Raw genomic sequence first — 23,715 nt, 5'->3', positions numbered from 1 at the left:
TGCTCACTGATACCCAACAATACGCTGCACACTGATACTCAGCAGTACCCTGCTCACTGATACCCCGCGATACCCTGCTCACTGATACCCCGCGATACCCTGCTCACTGATACTCAGCGATACCCTGCTCACTGATACTCAGCGATACGCTGCACACTGATACCCGGCAATACCCTGCTCACTGATACTCGGCAATACCCTGCTCACTGATACTCGGCAATACCCTGCTCACTGATACTCGGCAATACCCTGCTCACTGATACTCGGCAATGCCCTGCTCACTGATACTCGGCAATGCCCTGCTCACTGATACTCGGCAATGCCCTGCTCACTGATACTCGGCAATGCCCTGCTCACTGATACTCGGCAATACCCTGCTCACTGATACTCGGCAATACCCTGCTCACTGATACTCGGCAATGCCCTGCTCACTGATACTCAGCAATACCCTGCTCACTGATACTCGGCAATACCCTGCTCACTGATACCCAGCAATACCCTGCTCACTGATACTCGGCAATACCCTGCTCACTGATACTCGGCAATACCCTGCTCACTGATACTCAGCAATACCCTGCTCGCTGATACTCAGCAATACCCTGCTCACTGATACTCGGCAATACCCTGCTCACTGATACTCGGCAATACCCTGCTCACTGATACTCAGCAATACGCTACACACTGATACTCGGCAATGCCCTGCTCACTGATACTCCGCAATGCCCTGCTCACTGATACCCAGCAATACCCTGCTCACTGATACCCGGTAATACCCTGCTCACTGATACTCGGCAATATCCTGCTCACTGATACTCGGCAATACCCTGCTCGCTGATACTCGGCAATACCCTGCTCACTGATACTCGGCAATACCCTGCTCACTGATACTCGGCAATACCCTGCTCACTGATACTCGGCAATACCCTGCTCACTGATACTCGGCAATACCCTGCTCACTGATAATAACCTGCTCACTGATACTCGGCAATACCCTGCTCACTGATACTCAGCAATACCCTGCTCGCTGATACTCAGCAATACCCTGCTCGCTGATACTCAGCAATACCCTGCTCACTGATACTCGGCAATACCCTGCTCACTGATACTCAGCAATACCCTGCTCACTGATACTCGGCAATACCCTGCTCACTGATACTCAGCAATACCCTGCTCACTGATACTCGGCAATACCCTGCTCACTGATACCCGGCAATACCCTGCTCACTGGTACCCGGCAATACCCTGCTCACTGATACTTGGCAATACCCTGCTCACTGATACTCGGCAATACACTGCTCACTGATACTCGGCAATACCCTGCTCACTGATACTCCGCAATACCCTGCTCACTGATACCCAGCAATACCCTGCTCACTGATACCCAGCAATACCCTGCTCACTGATACCCAGCAATACCCTGCTCACTGATACCCAGCAATACGCTGCACACTGATACTCAGCAGTACCCTGCTCACTGATACTCGGCAATACCCTGCTCCCTGATACTCGGCAATACCCTGCTCACTGATACTCGGCAATACCCTGCTCACTGATACTCAGCAATACCCTGCTCACTGATACTCGGCAATACACTGCTCACTGATACCCAGCAATACCCTGCTCACTGATACTCGGCAATACCCTGCTCACTGATACTCGGCAATACCCTGCTCACTGATACTCAGCAATACCCTGCTCGCTGATACTCAGCAATACCCTGCTCACTGATACTCGGCAATACCCTGCTCACTGATACTCGGCAATACCCTGCTCACTGATACTCGGCAATACCCTGCTCACTGATACTCGGCAATACCCTGCTCACTGATACTCAGCAATACGCTACACACTGATACTCAGCAGTACCCTGCTCACTGATACTCGGCAATACCCTGCTCACTGATACTCTGCAATACCCTGCTCACTGATACTCGGCAATACCCTGCTCACTGATACCCAGCAATACCCTGCTCACTGATACTCGGCAATACCCTGCTCACTGATACTCAGCAATACGCTACACACTGATACTCAGCAGTACCCTGCTCACTGATACTCGGCAATACCCTGCTCACTGATACTCTGCAATACCCTGCTCACTGATACTCTGCAATACCCTGCTCACTGATACCCAGCAATACCCTGCTCACTGATACCCAACAATACGCTGCACACTGATACTCAGCAGTACCCTGCTCACTGATACCCCGCGATACCCTGCTCACTGATACCCCGCGATACCCTGCTCACTGATACTCAGCGATACCCTGCTCACTGATACTCAGCGATACGCTGCACACTGATACCCGGCAATACCCTGCTCACTGATACTCGGCAATACCCTGCTCACTGATACTCGGCAATACCCTGCTCACTGATACTCGGCAATACCCTGCTCACTGATACTCGGCAATGCCCTGCTCACTGATACTCGGCAATGCCCTGCTCACTGATACTCGGCAATGCCCTGCTCACTGATACTCGGCAATGCCCTGCTCACTGATACTCGGCAATACCCTGCTCACTGATACTCGGCAATACCCTGCTCACTGATACTCGGCAATGCCCTGCTCACTGATACTCAGCAATACCCTGCTCACTGATACTCGGCAATACCCTGCTCACTGATACCCAGCAATACCCTGCTCACTGATACTCGGCAATACCCTGCTCACTGATACTCGGCAATACCCTGCTCACTGATACTCAGCAATACCCTGCTCGCTGATACTCAGCAATACCCTGCTCACTGATACTCGGCAATACCCTGCTCACTGATACTCGGCAATACCCTGCTCACTGATACTCAGCAATACGCTACACACTGATACTCGGCAATGCCCTGCTCACTGATACTCGGCAATGCCCTGCTCACTGATACTCGGCAATACCCTGCTCACTGATACTCGGCAATACCCTGCTCACTGATACTCGGCAATACCCTGCTCACTGATACTCAGCAATACCCTGCTCACTGATACTCAGCAATACCCTGCTCACTGATACTCAGCAATACGCTGCACACTGATACTCAGCAATACCCTGCTCACTGATACCCAGCAGTACCCTGCTCACTGATACTCAGCAACACCCTGCTCACTGATACTCAGCAATACCCTGCTCACTGATACTCAGCAATACCCTGCTCACTGATACTCAGCAATACGCTGCACACTGATACTCAGCAATACCCTGCTCACTGATACCCAGCAACACCCTGCTCACTGATACTCAGCAATACCCTGCTCACTGATACCCAGCAACACCCTGCTCGCTGATACCCAGCAACACCCTGCTCACTGATACTCAGCAATACGCTGCACACTGATACTCAGCAATACCCTGCTCACTGATACTCAGCAATACCCTGCTCGCTGATACCCAGCAACACCCTGCTCACATACTCAGCAATACGCTGCACACTGATACTCAGCGATACCCTGCTCAGCAATACCCTGCTCACTGATACTCGGCAATACCCTGCTCACTGATACTCAGCATTACCCTGCTCGCTGATACCCAGCAATACCCTGCTCACTGATACTCGGCAATACCCTGCTCACTGATACCCAGCAACACCCTGCTCACTGATACTCAGCAATAAGCTGCACACTGATACTCAGCAATACCCTGCTCACTGATACTCAGCAATACCCTGCTCACTGATACTCAGCAATACCCTGCTCACTGATACTCAGCAACACCCTGCTCACTGATACTCAGCAATACCCTGCTCACTGATACTCAGCAATACGCTGCACACTGATACTCAGCAATACCCTGCTCACTGATACCCAGCAATACGCTGCACACTGATACTAAGCAATACCCTGCTCACTGATACTCAGCAACACCCTGCTCACTGATACTCAGCAACACCCTGCTCACTGATACTCAGCAATACCCTGCTCACTGATACTCAGCAATACCCTGCTCACTGATACTCAGCAATACGCTGCACACTGATACTCAGCAATACCCTGCTCACTGATACCCAGCAATACCCTGCTCACTGATACTCAGCAATACGCTGCTCACTGATACTCAGCAATACGCTGCACACTGATACTCAGCAATACGCTGCACACTGATACTCAGCAATACCCTGCTCACTGATACTCAGCAATACCCTGCTCGCTGATACCCAGCAACACCCTGCTCACATACTCAGCAATACGCTGCACACTGATACTCAACGATACCCTGCTCAGCAATACCCTGCTCACTGATACTCGGCAATACCCTGCTCACTGATACTCAGCATTACCCTGCTCGCTGATACCCAGCAATACCCTGCTCACTGATATTCGGCAATACCCTGCTCACTGATACTCGGCAATACCCTGCTCGCTGATACTCAGCAATACCCTGCTCGCTGATACCCAGCAGTACCCTGCTCACTGATACTCAGCAATACCCTGCTCACTGATACTCAGCAATACCCTGCTCGCTGATACCCAGCAACACCCTGCTCACTGATACCCAGCAACACCCTGCTCACTGATACTCAGCAATACCCTGCTCACTGATACCCAGCAACACCCTGCTAGCTGATACCCAGCAACACCCTGCTCACTGATACTCAGCAATACGCTGCACACTGATACTCAGCGATACACTGCTCAGCAATACCCTGCTCACTGATACTCGGCAATACCCTGCTCACTGATACTCAGCATTACCCTGCTCGCTGATACCCAGCAATACCCTGCTCACTGATACTCGGCAATACCCTGCTCACTGATACTCGGCAATACCCTGCTCACTGATACTCGGCAATACCCTGCTCACTGATACTCGGCAATACCCTGCTCACTGATACTCGGCAATACCCTGCTCACTGATACTCGGCAATACCCTGCTCACTGATACTCGGCAATACCCTGCTCACTGATACTCGGCAATACCCTGCTCACTGATACTCGGCAATACCCTGCTCACTGATACTCGGCAATACCCTGCTCACTGATACTCGGCGATACCCTGCTCGCTGATACTCGGCAATACCCTGCTCACTGATACTCGGCAATACCCTGCTCACTGATACTCAGCAATACCCTGCTCACTGATACTCGGCAATACCCTGCTCACTGATAATAACCTGCTCACTGATACTCGGCAATACCCTGCTCACTGATACTCAGCAATACCCTGCTCGCTGATACTCAGCAATACCCTGCTCGCTGATACTCAGCAATACCCTGCTCACTGATACTCGGCAATACCCTGCTCACTGATACTCAGCAATACCCTGCTCACTGATACTCGGCAATACCCTGCTCACTGATACTCAGCAATACCCTGCTCACTGATACTCGGCAATACCCTGCTCACTGATACCCGGCAATACCCTGCTCACTGGTACCCGGCAATACCCTGCTCACTGATACTTGGCAATACCCTGCTCACTGATACTCGGCAATACCCTGCTCACTGATACTCGGCAATACCCTGCTCACTGATACTCCGCAATACCCTGCTCACTGATACCCAGCAATACCCTGCTCACTGATACCCAGCAATACCCTGCTCACTGATACCCAGCAATACCCTGCTCACTGATACCCAGCAATACGCTGCACACTGATACTCAGCAGTACCCTGCTCACTGATACTCGGCAATACCCTGCTCCCTGATACTCGGCAATACCCTGCTCACTGATACTCGGCAATACCCTGCTCACTGATACTCAGCAATACCCTGCTCACTGATACTCGGCAATACACTGCTCACTGATACCCAGCAATACCCTGCTCACTGATACTCGGCAATACCCTGCTCACTGATACTCGGCAATACCCTGCTCACTGATACTCAGCAATACCCTGCTCGCTGATACTCAGCAATACCCTGCTCACTGATACTCGGCAATACCCTGCTCACTGATACTCGGCAATACCCTGCTCACTGATACTCGGCAATACCCTGCTCACTGATACTCGGCAATACCCTGCTCACTGATACTCAGCAATACGCTACACACTGATACTCAGCAGTACCCTGCTCACTGATACTCGGCAATACCCTGCTCACTGATACTCTGCAATACCCTGCTCACTGATACTCGGCAATACCCTGCTCACTGATACCCAGCAATACCCTGCTCACTGATACTCGGCAATACCCTGCTCACTGATACTCAGCAATACGCTACACACTGATACTCAGCAGTACCCTGCTCACTGATACTCGGCAATACCCTGCTCACTGATACTCTGCAATACCCTGCTCACTGATACTCTGCAATACCCTGCTCACTGATACCCAGCAATACCCTGCTCACTGATACCCAACAATACGCTGCACACTGATACTCAGCAGTACCCTGCTCACTGATACCCCGCGATACCCTGCTCACTGATACCCCGCGATACCCTGCTCACTGATACTCAGCGATACCCTGCTCACTGATACTCAGCGATACGCTGCACACTGATACCCGGCAATACCCTGCTCACTGATACTCGGCAATACCCTGCTCACTGATACTCGGCAATACCCTGCTCACTGATACTCGGCAATGCCCTGCTCACTGATACTCGGCAATGCCCTGCTCACTGATACTCGGCAATGCCCTGCTCACTGATACTCGGCAATGCCCTGCTCACTGATACTCGGCAATACCCTGCTCACTGATACTCGGCAATACCCTGCTCACTGATACTCGGCAATGCCCTGCTCACTGATACTCAGCAATACCCTGCTCACTGATACTCGGCAATACCCTGCTCACTGATACCCAGCAATACCCTGCTCACTGATACTCGGCAATACCCTGCTCACTGATACTCGGCAATACCCTGCTCACTGATACTCAGCAATACCCTGCTCGCTGATACTCAGCAATACCCTGCTCACTGATACTCGGCAATACCCTGCTCACTGATACTCGGCAATACCCTGCTCACTGATACTCAGCAATACGCTACACACTGATACTCGGCAATGCCCTGCTCACTGATACTCCGCAATGCCCTGCTCACTGATACCCAGCAATACCCTGCTCACTGATACCCGGTAATACCCTGCTCACTGATACTCGGCAATATCCTGCTCACTGATACTCGGCAATACCCTGCTCGCTGATACTCGGCAATACCCTGCTCACTGATACTCGGCAATACCCTGCTCACTGATACTCGGCAATACCCTGCTCACTGATACTCGGCAATACCCTGCTCACTGATACTCGGCAATACCCTGCTCACTGATAATAACCTGCTCACTGATACTCGGCAATACCCTGCTCACTGATACTCAGCAATACCCTGCTCGCTGATACTCAGCAATACCCTGCTCGCTGATACTCAGCAATACCCTGCTCACTGATACTCGGCAATACCCTGCTCACTGATACTCGGCAATACCCTGCTCACTGATACTCGGCAATACCCTGCTCACTGATACTCAGCAATACCCTGCTCACTGATACTCGGCAATACCCTGCTCACTGATACCCGGCAATACCCTGCTCACTGGTACCCGGCAATACCCTGCTCACTGATACTTGGCAATACCCTGCTCACTGATACTCGGCAATACCCTGCTCACTGATACTCGGCAATACCCTGCTCACTGATACTCCGCAATACCCTGCTCACTGATACCCAGCAATACCCTGCTCACTGATACCCAGCAATACCCTGCTCACTGATACCCAGCAATACCCTGCTCACTGATACCCAGCAATACGCTGCACACTGATACTCAGCAGTACCCTGCTCCCTGATACTCGGCAATACCCTGCTCCCTGATACTCGGCAATACCCTGCTCACTGATACTCGGCAATACCCTGCTCACTGATACTCAGCAATACCCTGCTCACTGATACTCGGCAATACACTGCTCACTGATACCCAGCAATACCCTGCTCACTGATACTCGGCAATACCCTGCTCACTGATACTCGGCAAGACCCTGCTCACTGATACTCAGCAATACCCTGCTCGCTGATACTCAGCAATACCCTGCTCACTGATACTCGGCAATACCCTGCTCACTGATACTCGGCAATACCCTGCTCACTGATACTCGGCAATACCCTGCTCACTGATACTCGGCAATACCCTGCTCACTGATACTCAGCAATACGCTACACACTGATACTCAGCAGTACCCTGCTCACTGATACTCGGCAATACCCTGCTCACTGATACTCTGCAATACCCTGCTCACTGATACTCTGCAATACCCTGCTCACTGATACCCAGCAATACCCTGCTCACTGATACCCAACAATACGCTGCACACTGATACTCAGCAGTACCCTGCTCACTGATACCCCGCGATACCCTGCTCACTGATACCCCGCGATACCCTGCTCACTGATACCCCGCGATACCCTGCTCACTGATACTCAGCGATACCCTGCTCACTGATACTCAGCGATACGCTGCACACTGATACCCGGCAATACCCTGCTCACTGATACTCGGCAATACCCTGCTCACTGATACTCGGCAATACCCTGCTCACTGATACTCGGCAATACCCTGCTCACTGATACTCGGCAATGCCCTGCTCACTGATACTCGGCAATGCCCTGCTCACTGATACTCGGCAATGCCCTGCTCACTGATACTCGGCAATGCCCTGCTCACTGATACTCGGCAATACCCTGCTCACTGATACTCGGCAATACCCTGCTCACTGATACTCGGCAATGCCCTGCTCACTGATACTCAGCAATACCCTGCTCACTGATACTCGGCAATACCCTGCTCACTGATACCCAGCAATACCCTGCTCACTGATACTCGGCAATACCCTGCTCACTGATACTCGGCAATACCCTGCTCACTGATACTCAGCAATACCCTGCTCGCTGATACTCAGCAATACCCTGCTCACTGATACTCGGCAATACCCTGCTCACTGATACTCGGCAATACCCTGCTCACTGATACTCGGCAATACGCTACACACTGATACTCGGCAATGCCCTGCTCACTGATACTCGGCAATGCCCTGCTCACTGATACCCAGCAATACCCTGCTCACTGATACCCGGTAATACCCTGCTCACTGATACTCGGCAATATCCTGCTCACTGATACTCGGCAATACCCTGCTCGCTGATACTCGGCAATACCCTGCTCACTGATACTCGGCAATACCCTGCTCACTGATACTCGGCAATACCCTGCTCACTGATACTCGGCAATACCCTGCTCACTGATACTCGGCAATACCCTGCTCACTGATACTCGGCAATACCCTGCTCACTGATACCCAGCAATACCCTGCTCACTGATACTCGGCAATAACCTGCTTACTGATACTTGGCAATAACCTGATCACTGATATTCATTTTGCATTCTGCCCCGGCCCCTCAGCTCCCATTTCAAACATGGACATGGGTGCTGAACTCCAGAGGTGAGTGACTGCCCTTGACCGAGTATGACATCCAGGAGCCCTAGCACAACTAGCCCTAGGGAATATTGTCTGCTGGTTGGAGTATTCCCTGGCACCAAAAAGATGGTTGCTGTTGTTGGGGATCAATCATCTCAGTTCCAGGACAACACTGCAGGAGTTCCTCAGGGTAGTGCCCTCGATCCAACCATCTTCAGCTGCTTCACAAGTGATCATTCCTCCTAAGGTCAAAACTGTGTGTGTTTGCTGGTGACAATGTTCAATATTTGTAACACGTCTGATTAATGATACACTCCTGTATGCTTCACCTGATGCCGGTGTCTATGGATTCACATTGTATACCTTGTGTTGCCCTAGTATGTATTTCCTTTCATTTTATTTTCATATACTTAATGATCTGTTTGAGCTGCTCGCAGAAAAATACTTTTCACTGTACCTTGGTCCACGTGACAATAAACAAATGCAATGTAATCCTCTGATACTGAAACTGTCTGTGTCCATATGCAGCAAGACTTGGACAATATCCAGGCTTGGACTGAAAAGTGGCAAGTTACATTTGTGCCTCAAGTGCCAGGCAACGGCCATCACCAACCAGAAAGAGCCTAACCATCTCCCCATAACATTCACTGGCATTACCATCGCTGATTCCCCCACTATCAATATCTGGGGATTACCATTGACTAGAAGCTGAACTGGACTAGCAACATTATTACTGTGGCTACAAGAGAAGTTCAGAGGATGAGAATCCTGTGGAGAGTTAACTCCACCTGACCTTTCAATGCCCCTGCCCACCATTTACAAGGCACCAACAGCAGTGAAATGAAATACTCTCCATTTGCCTGGATGAGTGCAGCTCCAACAACACTCAAGAAACTAGTCACTATCCATGACAAGTCGACCGTCTTAAACATTCACTCCGTCCATCAACAGCACACAGTAGCAGCAGTTTGTACCATCTACAAGATGTGCCACAGCAACTCAAAAACCTCTTCACTTTCCAAACCTGGGACATCAACCGCCTAGCAAAACAGGGCAGCAGGCACATGGGAACACCACCCCAAACCGCAGACTGTCCTGACTTCACTGTTGGTGTGATGTTACGATCACAGTTGTGATAACTGTATTTGAATGGAATCCCGGCTCAAAAGACTGTCATTTTTTAAATGTGGAGGAAGAGGGTCACAGGACTGCTAATTAACAACGTTCGGATACCGAACCAGACTCCAACTTTTGTCAGGATGCTGGACAAGAACCCCAATATTTTACATTTGTAAAACTGAGGAAAGGATACTTCACTCCAGGGGTGATGACTCTGATAAATAGGTATCTTTTTTGTTAAAACAAGCTTTAATTCAAACTCAGAATTAACCACATTAACATCAAAGAAATAGCTTTACAATTATCAGTTAAACAGTTCTTAAATAAAAGGAAAAACTTCAACTTACTATCTACACCTGCTACTAATTCCATTAAGCAACCCAATACAGTTCAAATGCCACTTGTAAACTTAACAAAAGGGTTACATATCTGTGTAGATACTTTTAGAGAGAGAACCTGCTGCCTCAGCGGCAGAATTTGATTCCGGCCGTGGGTGACTGGAGTTTGCACATTCTCCCCGTGTCTGCGTGGGTTTCCTATGGGTGCTCCCGTTTCCTCCCACAGTCCAAAGATGTGAAGGTTATGTAGGGTTATGGGGATAGGGCGGACGTGGGCCTAAGTAGGGTGCTCTTTCAGATAGTTGGTGCAGGCTCGATGGGCTGCGTGGCTTCCTTCTGCACTGTAGGGATTCTATGTATTCTAAGAATAGATCCAGTACACTTCTGTCTTGTCAGACTCCAATCCAATGGCAAACTGCTGTTCAACTTACAATCTTGATGTGGAGATGCCGGTGTTGGACTGGGGTAAGCACAGTAAGAAGTCTTACAACACCAGGTTAAAGTCCAACAGGTTTGTTTCGATGTCACTAGCTTTCAGAGCGCTGCTCCTTCCTCGGGTGAATGAGGAGGTATGTTCCAGAAACATATATATATATATATATAGACAGATCCAAAGATGCCGGACAATGCTTGGAATGTGAGCATTAGCAGGTGATTAAATCTTTACAGATCCAGAGATGGGGTAACCCCAGGTTAAAGAGGTGTGAATTGTGTCAAGCCAGGACAGTTGGTAGGATTTCGCAGGCTAGATGGTGGGGGATGAATGTAATGCGACATGAATCCCAGGTCCTGGTTGAGGCCGCACTCGTGTGTGGAATTTGGCTACAAGTTTCTGCTCGGCGATTCAGCGTTGTCGCGGGTCCTGAAGGCCGCCTTGGAGAACGCTTACCCGGAGATCAGAGGCTGAATGCCCTTGACTGCTGAAGTGTTCCCCGACTGGAAGGGAACATTCCTGCCTGGTGATTGTCGCGCGATGTCCGTTCATTCGTTGTCGCAGCGTCTGCATGGTCTCGCCAATGTACCACGCTTCGGGACATCCTTTCCTGCAACGTATGAGGTAGACAACGTTGGCCGAGTCGCACGAGTATTTACCGCGTACCTGGTGGGTGGTGTTCTCCGAAAGCTAGTGACATCGAAACAAACCTGTTGGACTTTAACCTGGTGTTGTAAGACTTCTTACTTAAAATCTTATAACAGACTGCAAAACAAAAGACAAGACTTGGCTCTTCTCATTAATTACATCATCTGTACCGCACAAAACTCCTTGACCTCCTTCGTTAGGACTAAATACAATCCCACTTAAATTGTCTAGTCTCCAGGGAATCGGGAGCAATCATTTTTTTTCCTTATTTTTTAAATTTAGTGTACCTAATTCAATTTTTCCAATTAAGAGGCAATTTAGCATGGCCAATCCACCTACCCCGCACATCTTCGGGTTTGTGGGGACAAAACCCACACAAACACGGGGAGAATGTGCAAACTCCACACGGACAGTGGCAGCATGGTTGCACAAGTGGTTAGCAATCTTGCCTCAGAGCGCCAGGGTCCCAAGTTTGATTCCCGGCTTGGGTCACTGTGTGGAGTCTGCATGTTCTCCGTGTCTGCGTGGGTTTCCTCCGGGTGCTCCGGTTTCTTCCTCATAAGTCCCGAAAAACGTGCTGTGAGGTGAATTGTACATTCTGAATTCTCCCTCAGTGTATCCGACCAGGTGCCAGAGTGTGGCGAGTAGGGGCTTTTCACTAACTTAATTGCAGTGTTAATTTAAGCCTACTTGTGATAAAGATTATTTTAAAAAAAGACAGTGACCCAGAGCTGAGATCGAACCTGGGGCCTCGGTGCCGTGAGACAGCAGTGCTAACCACTGTGCCACCGTGCAGCCCTATCTCCAATCATAACAGCATCCGATTATCCCCTTTATCTGTAACCAAGTAAATGGTTAGAAGCAATGTTACCTCACACTGTTTCTGACTCGTTGATTACAGATTTAGTAGACATACTGCCTGTATGTATGTTAAACCAGGGTTTTTAATAACATTACTGCAACAAATATGACAAATAATATATAACAATTCCTACATTCTTCATACCTTCTCCTTAAAAAAAAATAAGCCAGCAATAAGAAAAGATGGCTTCATTTTCCAAAAACATTTCAACTTTAAATACTAATTATGAAATACTGCTATTAGACTATATGATACATACCTCGTCATTTCTGCATACAGATTTAAACATCAGGATAGTCCATTCAGTTTTCCTTTCCCAACTTTGAACACTCCGTTATTCTTCCATCTCAAAGTCATGATAAAGCATGACAATCACATTTTGTCTCCATGTATAATTTTCAAGTTAAATGGTTGAAGCAATAAACTCCATCCAAACAGCCTTTTCTTCTTCAATGGGTTATGGTCTGTATAAACAATTGTCTCTGAAGAATTGTTAACAACACAAATGTTGAAATATTGTAACGCCAATATCAAACTCAATGTCTCCTTCTCAATGGTCGAATACGTCTTTTGATGAGTATTTAGTTTTCTGGAAAAATAACCAACAGGTTTTTCTGCACCTTTTGTCATCTTGTTGTAACAGTACAGCACCAACACCCACATCACTCGGATCAATGACCACCTTAAATTACTTGTCATAATTAGGTTCTCACCAAAACTGGTGAGGTGGTCATTACAGTTTTCAGATTGACCTGACATTCTGACCTCCAGTGGAAGTTCAGTCAGTGGAGCAATCACTGCTGAAATTTGGCCCAAATTTTCTTTCGGAAACTACTCATGCCCAGAGACCTCAGAACTTCTCTTATTGACAGTATTGAGAACTCCCTAATCACATTCATTTTCAAGTCCAACAGTATGGCCGTCGAATGTGAGTTGGGCTTTCGCAAACTCACTTGGTCAAGTTTACCACCATGCCAGCCTCCTGTAGCCGATTGAACAATTCCTTTAAATGTTCCAAATGCTTCTTCCAGGTTTGTCTGAACTCCACCAGATCATATGGTGGCACAATTTTTTAGTCCAGAAATGACTTTGTTGGTTAGTCTTTGGAATATTCCAGGTGCATTCGTCATTCCAAATGGCATAACCGTAAATTGATACAGACCATTTGGCGTCACAAAAGCCAAAACTTCCTTTGCCCTTTCAGATATAGGTACTTGCCAGTATCCTTTTAGTAAGTAAATTTTGGTAATAAACTTTGCTTGTCCCACCTTTTCAATACAGTCTTCCAAATGAGGAATAGGATACGAATCTGACTTCATAACTGCATTGACTTTCCTATAGTCCACACACAGTTGTTGCGTTCCATCTGGTTTTGGTACCATCACAAGAGGTGAGCTCCAATCGCTGCAACTCACTTCAATGATATTCTTAAGCTTGCTTTCAATCTCCTTTTGTACCTGTGCCAACTTTGATGGACTGAGTGTATGTGGATGTTGCTTAATTGGAATAGAATTTTCCACATCTATATGATGTATAATTACTTTGGTAATTCTTGGTTTGTTCCCACATATAGCTCTATGCGACTGTAACAACTCTTTTAGGTCACTCTGATTTTCCTCTGAAACCTAACTCCGTAATTAATCCAAATTTCTTTTTACTCCCTCATTATCCAGTCTAACTTGAGGAATGTCAAATTCAGAATCATCTGGATTTTTATCTTTTTCTGAGTTATAACGACTAACGCAGCCAGCTTTCCTTCCCTATCAAAATAGCTTTTGAGTATATTAACGTGACACTCTTCTATCTGCCATACTTATCAAATAATTCACCTTACTCAATTTCCTTTCAATTTGATATCGTCCACTAAATCTTGCTTTTAATGGTTCACCACTGGTAATGAACAAAGAACAATACAGCACAAGAACAGGCCCTTCGGCCCTCCAAACCTGTGCCGGTCACGTGTCCTATCTAGGCCAAATGCCTGTATCCTTCTATACCCTGTCTGTTCATGTGCCTATCCAGATAAGTCTGAAAAGGTCGCTAACGTATCTGCCTCAACCACCTCACTTGGCCGTGCATTCCAGGCCACCACCACCCTCTGTGTAAACAAACCTCCCCGCACATCTCCTCTGAACCTTTCCCTCCTCGTCCCTCAGCCTCCGTCTCTCTAGGGAGAACAATCCCAATTTATTCAATCTCTCCTCATAGCTAATACCCTCCATACCAGGCAACATCCTGGTAACCCTTTTCTGTACCCTCTCCAAAGCCTCCACATCCTTCTGGTAGTGCGGTGACCAGAATTGGACACAGTATTCCGAATGTGGCCTAACCAATGTTCTATATAACTGTAACATAATTTTCGAGCTTTTATACTCGATACCCTGTCCTATGAAGGCAAGCATGCCATATGCTTCCTTTACCACCATTTCCACCTGTGCTGCCACTTTTAAGGATCTGTGGACCCGCACTCCCAGATATGTGTCTATATTCCTGATGGTTCTGCTGTTTATTTTATAGCTCCTACCTGAATTGGATCGACCAAAATGCATCGCCTCGCATTTGTCCAGGTTAAATTCCATCTGTCATTTCTCTGCCCAATTTTGCAGCCTATCTATATCCGGTTGTATTCTCTGACAATCTTCATTACTATCTGCAACTCATGCAATCTTATTATCATCCGCAAACTTGCTAATCAGACCCGCTATGTTTTCTTCCAAGTCATTTATATATATTACAAAGAACAGAGGTTCCAGTACTGATCTCTGCGGAACACCACTAGTTACAGACCTCCATTCGCAAAAACACCCTTCCACTGCTACCCTCTGTCTTCTATGGCCAAGCCAGTTCTGGATCCATCCAGCTAGTTCATCCCTGACCCCATGTGATCTAATCTTTTGCACCAACCTGCCATGAGGGACCTTATCAAATGCTTTACTAAAGTCCATGTCGACATCATCCACAGCCCTTCCCTCATCAATCATTTTGTCACCTCAAAAAATTAAATTATTGAGACAAGACCTCCCTTGTACAAAACCATGCTGTCTGTCGCTAATAAGACCATTCACTTCCAAATATGCATAGATCCTATTTCTGAGACTCTTTTCCAACAATTTCACTATCACTGACGTCAGGCTCACTGGCCTATAATTACCCGGATTATCCTTGCAACCCTTCTTAAAAACAGTACAACATTGGCTATTCTCCAATCCTCTGTGGCCAACGAGGACACACAAATTTCTGTTAGAGGCCCAGAGATTTCATCTCTCATCTCCCTCAGTAATCTGGGATAGATGCCTTCTGGTCCTGGGGATTTGTTTACCGTAATGCCTTTTAACACACCTAACACTTCCTCCCTCAATAACGACCTGTCCCTCTGAGACACCACCAATCAAAGTGTCCCTCTCCTTTGTGAATACTGATGCAAAATGCTGATTAAGGACTTCCTCTTGTTCTACACATGATTTCACTCCTTTGTCCTTGAATGGACCAACTCTTTCTCTAGCTCCCCTCTTGTTCCTAATATACGTACAAAATGCCTTGGGATTCTCCTTAATCCTGTCTGCCAAGGACATTTCGTGACCCCTTTTTATCATAGAATTTATAGATCATAGAATTTACAGTGTATAAGGAGGCCATTCGGCCCATCGAGCCTGCGCCGGCCCTTACAAAGAGCACCCTCTCAAGCCCACGTATCTACCCTATCCCCGTAACCCAGTAACCCCCACTTAACCTTTTTGCACATGAGGGAAATTTAGCACTGCCAATCCACCTAACCCGCACATCTTTGGACTGTCGGAGGAAATGTGGAGCTTGTTCAAGGAACAGCTACTGCGTGTCCTTGATAAGTATGTACCTGTCAGGCAGGGAGGAAGTGGTCGAGTGAGGGAACCGTGGTTTACTAAAGCAGTCGAAACACTTGTCAAGAGGAAGAAGGAGGCTTATGTAAAGATGAGACATGAAGGTTCAGTTAGGGCGCTCGAGAGTTACAAGTTAGCTAGGAAGGACCTAAAGAGAGAGCTAAGGAGGGGACATGAGAAGTCTTTGGCAGGTCGGATCAAGGATAACCCTAAAGCTTTCTATAGATATATCAGGAATAAAAGAATGATTAGGGTAAGAGTAGGGCCAGTCAAGGACAGTAGTGGGAAGTTGTGCGTGGAGTCCGAGAAGATAGGAGAGGTGCTAAATGAATATTTTTCATCAGTATTCACACAGGAAAAAGACAATGTTGTCGAGAATACTGAGATTCAGGCTACTAGACTAGAAGGGCTTGAGGTTCATAAGGAGGACGTGATAGCAATTCTGGAAAGTGTGAAAATAGAAAAGTCCCCTGGGCCGGATGGGATTTATCCTAGGATTGTCTGGGAAGCTAGGGAGGAGATTGCTGAGCCTTTGGCTTTGATCTTTAAGTCATCTTTGTCTACAGGAATAGTGCCAGAAGACTGGAGGATAGTAAATGTCCCCTTGTTCAAGAAGGGGAGTAGAGACAACCCCGGTAACTATAGACCAGTGAGCCTTACTTCTGTTGTGGGCAAAGTCTTGGGAAGGTTTATAAGAGATAGGATGTATAATCATCTGGAAAGGAATAATTTGATTAGAGATAGTCAACACTGTTTTGTGAAGGGTAGGTCGTGCTTCACAAACCTTATTGAGTTCTTTGAGAAGGTGACCAAACAGGTGGATGAGGGTAAAGCAGTTGATGTAGTGTATATGGATTTCAATAAAGCGTTTGATAAGGTTCCCCATGGTAGGCTACTGCAGAAAATATGGAGGCATGGGATTCAGGGTGATTCAGCAGTTTGGATCAGAAATTGGCTAGCTGGAAGAAGACAAAGGGTGGTGGTTGATGGAAAATGTTCAGACTGGAGTCCAGTTACTAGTGGTGTACCACAAGGATCTGTTTTGGGGCCACTGTTGTTTGTCATTTTTACAAATGACCTGGAGGAGGGCGTAGAAGGATGGGTGAGTAAATTTGCAGATGACACTAAAGTCGGTGGAGTTGTGGACAGTGCGGAAGGATGTTACAAGTTACAGAGGGACATAGATAAGCTGCAGCGCTGGGCTGAGAGGTGGCAAATGGAGTTTAATGCAGAAAAGTGTAAAGTGATTCATTTTGGAAGGAATAACAGGAAGACAGAGTACTGGGCTAATGGTAAGATTCTTGGCAGTGTGGATGAGCAGAGAGATCTCGGTGTCCATGTGCATAGATCTCTGAAAGTTGCCACCCAGGTTGAGAGGGTTGTTAAGAAGGCATACGGTGTGTTAGCTTTTATTGGTCGAGGGATTGAGTTTCGGAGCCATGAAGTCATGTTGCAGCTGTACAAAACTCTGGTGCAGCCGCATTTGGAGTATTGCGTGCAATTCTGGTCGCCGCATTATAGGAAGGATGTGGAAGTATTGGAAAGGGTGCAGAGGAGATTTACCAGAATGTTGCCTGGTATGGAGGGAAGATCTTATGAGGGAAGGCTGAGGGACTTGAGGCTGTTTTTGTTAGAGAGAAGAAGGTTAAGAGGTGACTTAATTGAGGCATACAAGATGATCAGAGGATTAGATAGGGTGGACAGTGAGAGCCTTTTTCCTCGGATGGTGATGTCTAGCACGAGGGGACATAGCTTTAAATTGAGGGGAGATAGATATAGGACAGATGTCAGAGGTAGGTTCTTTACTCAGAGAGTAGTAAGGGGGTGGAATGCCCTGCCTGCAACAGTAGTGGACTCGCCAACGCTAAGGGCATTCAAATGGTCATTGGATAGACATATGGACGATAAGGGAATAGTGTAGATGGGCTTTAGAGTGGTTTCACGGGCCGATGCAACATCGAGGGCAGAAGGGCCTGTACTGCGCTGTAATGTTCTATGTTTACTCCACAACAGGCTGGTATTGGGTGTCACAGATAACTGGGTGTCTCTCTCTTGCAGGTGTTAAAACCACGACCCGGAAGTGTCGCACTGGGACAGCTTCGCAAGAGAGAGGGGACATGTCTCACTGTTTATACCTAACCAGTGAGGTTGTCCTTGTGCCACACCAGTTACCTTGACTGCCACCTATGCCTGTGTGAGTCTCTCTCCTGTGATGGTGAAATGTCACCCGGAAGCGCCCCACTAGTGCAACTTCACGAGAGAGAGAAAGAGGGACCGCTGTTTACTCCTGACTAGTAGACTCTCTTGAGTGAGCGTGTTCGAAGCGCTCAGATTCCCTTTTTCCGGTCCTTGACTACAGGATTATGTCCTGGCAATTATTGTGACTTGACCGGAGCGGACAGTGAAAGGAAGGTGAGACCACAATAATGGTAGTTTTAAAATAATTGATTTACTCAAGAGAAATTAAGTCTTCTGCAACTCAGATTAACACACACACACACCGATTATGAAATACTATGTGTAAAACAAGAGACTAAACGGCACATCGAAAATTCTTACAGCTTACACAGATTTATTTTAGCGACGCAAACACAGATACATTCACTCACCCACCCCAAACCTCGACAAGCTATACTAATTGGGAGTTTTGTGTGAGCTGGAGGAATATACTCACCACTCCAGGGACAGGATAGTTAAAAAAACGTTGACACAGATTTCTTTAGATCTTCTTCCTAGCTGGCCGTCCTTGTGGCTGTTGTTCCTCCGGTTCTCATCTGTTTTCAGCAAGGCGAAGCGTGTGTCAGGCAAGAGAGTAGAGTTCTCTAACAGTTCCTCAGACTTGACTTTTTAAAGGCAAAACCCTGAATGGGTCAAACACTGACCCTCCCACAGGTGAGTTCCAGGACAAAGGAAGCCTTCTGATTGTTGACAGAATGGAAGTGATCAAGTTCCCTAATCAAAAGGTGTCATAATGTAATTTGATTTTAATCAGAGCCCTTAAAAAAAGATTGCAATGTCTCTGGTTTCTGCTGGTCTCTTGACAATAGTCGCTTTAGACAACTTTAATCGTTATCTCATTTAGGTATTGTGCTTCCGTCTGGCTGAAATGCAATAAGTAATTTGCATTTCAACTGCCCCTGGTCTCTGAATGAGATTGGGCTGTTTCAGGACTCACGGCCTGTTTGTCTTGATTCAGTTGTCTGCCTGATCTGCCCATTTAAAATAGAATGTCCTGTTCCAACATGTCCAGTTCATTTTGGTCCTTTGATGAGTTTGCTACAACGTACATATATTCCAACAAAGCAACCCACTACAGTTCAAAATCCACTCATAAATAAAGTTTTTTAAAAAATGTTTATTCAAAATTTTTCACATTATCACAACAGAAAAATAGAACCCCCCCCCCCCCCCCCCCTTTACACAAACAATAAAACAAGAACAAAAGTGCATAAATAAACAGTAAACAATAGTGCATCCCCTACCAGACACGAACTTACCCCCCCGGGTTGCTGTTGCTGCTGACCATTTCCTAACGCTCCGCCAGGAAGTCTAGGAACGGCTGGCACCGCCTGAAGAACCCTTGCACAGATCCACTTAAGGCAAATTTCACCTCCAATTTAATAAACCCTGCCATGTCGTTAATCCAGGATTCCACGCTTGGGGGCCTCGCATCCTTCCACTGAAGCAGAATCCTTCGCCGGGCTACCAGGGATGCAAAGGCCAGAATACCGGCCTCTTTCGCCTCCTGCACTCCCAGCTCGTCCGACACCCCAAATATTGCAAGCCCCCAGCTAGGCCTAACCCTGGAATTCACTACCCTTGACACCGTCCTCGCTACGCCCCTCCAGAACTCCTCAATCGCTGGACATGCCCAGAACATGTGGGTGTGGTTTGCTGGGCTCCCTGAACACCTCGCACATCTGTCCTCACTCCCAAAAAAACGGCTTAGCCTTGCCCCGGTCATGTGCGCCCTGTGCAGCACTTTAAATTGTATCAGGCTGAGCCTCGCGCAAGAGGAGGAAGAGTTTACCCTTCCCAGGGCATCCACCAACATACCCTCGTTGATCTCCTCCCCCAGCTCCTCCTCCCACTTACCTTTTAACTCCTCCGCCGAGGCCTCCTCCTCCTCCTGCATCACCTGATAAGTTGCCGAGATCCTACCCTCTCCAACCCACACCCCCGAAAGCACCCTGTCCTGGACCCTGCGCACCGGCAGCAGCGGAAACTCCACCACCTGTCGCCTAACGAACGCCCTTACCTGCATATATCTGAAAGCATTTCCAGGGGGGAGCCCGAATTTCTCCTCCAGCTCCCCAAGGCTCGTAAACTTCCCGTCTATGAACAGGTCCCCCATCCTCCTAATACCTGCCCTGTGCCACCTCAAGAGCCCCCATCCATTTTCCCCGCGACAAACCGATGGTTCTCCCGTATCGGGGACCACACCGAAGCCCCCACCTCTTTCCCCCCCCCCCTGCGGCGTGTCCATTGCCCCCAGATTTTGAGGGTCGCCGCTACCACCGGGCTCATGGTGTACCTAGTCGTAGGAAGCGGCAGCGGTGCCGTCACCTGCGCCCCCAGGCTCGTGCCCACACAGGAAGCCATCTCCAGCCTTTTCCATGCCACCCCCATCCCCCTCCATTACCCACAAGTATCATCGGCACGTTGGCAGCCCAACTCCAGTACCCACATAAGTTTGGCAACGCTAACCGCGCCCCCTGTCCCTGCTCCGCTCTAAGAACACCCTTCTCACCCTTGGGGTCTTCTTCGCCCATACGAAATCCATAATACTCCTGTTAACCCGCTTAAAAAAGGCCTTAGGGATCAGGATGGGGAGGCACTGAAACAAAAACAAAAACCTCGGGAGCACCGTCATTTTAACCGACTGCACCCTATCCGCCAGGGAGAGCGGCAGCATGTCCCACCTTTTGAACTCCTCCGTTTGCTCCACCAGCCTCGTTACTTTGAGCTTATGCAGGGCCCCCCAGCTGCTAGCCACCTGAACCCCCAGGTATCTAAAACTTCTTTCTGCCCTTTTTAGTGGAAGCTCACCAATCCCCCTTTCCTGGTCTCCCGGGTGCACCACTAACAGCTCGTTCTTCCCCATGTTGAACTTATACCCAGAGAAATCCCCAAACTCCCTCAGGATCCGCATCACCTCCGGCATTCCCCCCACCGGGTCCGCCACATACAACGATACCCGGTGTTTCTCTCCCCCCCCCACCCCCTTCCAGTTCCTAGACTCCCTCAAAGCCATGGCCAGGGGCTCGATCACCAGCGCAAAGAGCAGGGGGGATAGAGGACACCCCTGCCTCGTCCCTCGGTATAGCCGGAAATATTACGACCTCCTGTTCGTGGACACACTCTCCACCAGGGCCTCGTACAGCAACCTCACCCAGCTAACGAACCCCTCCCCGAACCCAAACCTCCTCAACACCTCCCACAGGTACCCCCACTCCACCCTATCAAAGGCCTTCTCTGCGTCTGTAGCTGCCACTATCTCCGCCTCCCCCTCCACCACCGGCATTAAAATTACATTCAGGAACCTTCGTACGTTGGTATTCAACTGCCTCCCTTTCACAAAACCCGTCTGATCCTCTTGTATGACCCCCAGAACACAGTCCTCAATCATCATGGCCAATACCTTTGCTAGCAGTTTCGCATCCACATTAAGGAGTGAAATCGGCCTATACGATCCGCACTGTACAGGGTCCTTGTCCCGCTTCAGAATTAAAGAAATCAGCGCCCTAGACATCGTCGGGGGCAGGACCCCCCCTCCGGCCCTCCCTTGCCTCGTTGAAAGTCCTTACCAGCAGCGGGCCCAACAGGTGCGTGTACTTCCTATAGAATTCCACCGGGAACCCATCTGGCCCCGGTGCCTTCCCCGCCTGCATACTCCCCAGTCCCTTGACCAGTTCCTCCAGCCCCACCGGCGCCCCCAGCCCCACCACCTGCCCCTCCTCTACCCTCGGGAGCCTCAGCCGGTCCAGAAAGCGACCCATCCCCCCCCTCCTCCGATGGGGGCTCAGACCGATACAGTCCCTCGTAAAAGTCCCTGAAGACCCCATTAATACCCACCGCATAGGGCAGCACGGTAGCATTGTGGATAGCACAATTGCTTCACAGCTCCAGGGTCCCAGGTTCGATTCCGGCTTGGGTCACTGTCTGTGCGGAATCTGCACATCCTCCCCGTGTGTGCGTGGGTTTCCTCCGGGTGCTCCGGTTTCCTCCCACAGTCCAAAGATGTGCAGGTTAGGTGGATTGGCCATGATAAATTGCCCTTAGTGTCCAAAATTGCCCTTAATGTTGGGTGGGGTTACTGGGTTATGGGGATAGGGTGGCGGTGTGGACCTTGGGTAGGGTGCTCTTTCCAAGAGCCGATGCAGACTCGATGGGCCGAATGGCCTCCTTCTGCACTGTAAAAAAATTCTATGAAATTTCGCACCGTGCTTCCCTCCTCCATCCCTAACTCCCCCGATCTCCCTCGCTGCCTCCTGCTTCCGAAGCTGGTGTGCCATCATCCGGCTAGCCTTCTCTCCGTACTCGTACACCGCCCCTTGGGCCTTCCTCCACTGCACCTCCACCTTCCTGGTGGTCAACAGGTCGAACATGGCCTGGAGGCTCCGTCGCTCCTTGAGTAGTCCCTCCTCGGCGTCCTCTGAATACCTCCTATCCACCCTTAAAATCTCCCCCACCAATCTCTCCCTCTCTCTCCCTCTCCTTCCCTTCTCTGTGGGCCTTAATGGAGATCAACTCACCCTTGATCACTGCCTTCAGTGCCTCCCAGACCACCCCTACCTGCACCTCCCCATTATCATTGGCCTCCATGTACCTTTCTATACCACCCCGTACCCACCCGCTCACCACCTCGTCTGCCAACAACCCCGCATCCAAGCGCCACAGCGGGCGCTGGTTTCTCTCCTCCCCCAGCTCGAGGTCCACCCAATGCGGGGCATGGTTAGAGATGGCTATCGCCGAATACTCCGTGTCCTTCACCCTCGGAATCAGCACCCTGCTCATTACAAAAAAATCAATGCGAGAGTAGGCCTTATGAACATGGGAGAATTCCCTGTCCCCCGGCCTCGCAAACCTCCACGGATCCACTCCT

General features: G+C 48.9%; 2 protein-coding genes across 2 annotated transcripts in view; one reads left to right on the top strand and one right to left on the bottom strand.

Moving 5' to 3' along the window:
• The window catches only part of st3gal8 (ST3 beta-galactoside alpha-2,3-sialyltransferase 8), a 154,987-nt gene extending 135,601 nt beyond the window's left edge, over positions 1-19,386 (bottom strand). Inside the window, exons 1-2 of the mRNA XM_072515398.1 lie at positions 19,285-19,386; positions 13,013-13,342 (exon numbers count right to left, since the gene is read on the bottom strand). The gene's annotated coding sequence lies outside the window, so the exon portion shown is untranslated. The remainder of the gene's footprint in view (positions 1-13,012; positions 13,343-19,284) is intronic.
• cyc1 (cytochrome c-1) overlaps positions 1-23,715 on the top strand; it is an 81,921-nt gene that overhangs the window by 25,586 nt on the left and 32,620 nt on the right. The window lies entirely within an intron of this gene.

This window comes from Scyliorhinus torazame, chromosome 8 (assembly GCF_047496885.1).
Source record: "Scyliorhinus torazame isolate Kashiwa2021f chromosome 8, sScyTor2.1, whole genome shotgun sequence".
NCBI classification, from domain to species: Eukaryota; Metazoa; Chordata; class Chondrichthyes; order Carcharhiniformes; family Scyliorhinidae; genus Scyliorhinus; species Scyliorhinus torazame.
This window is presented reverse-complemented; position numbering and strand designations above follow the sequence as displayed.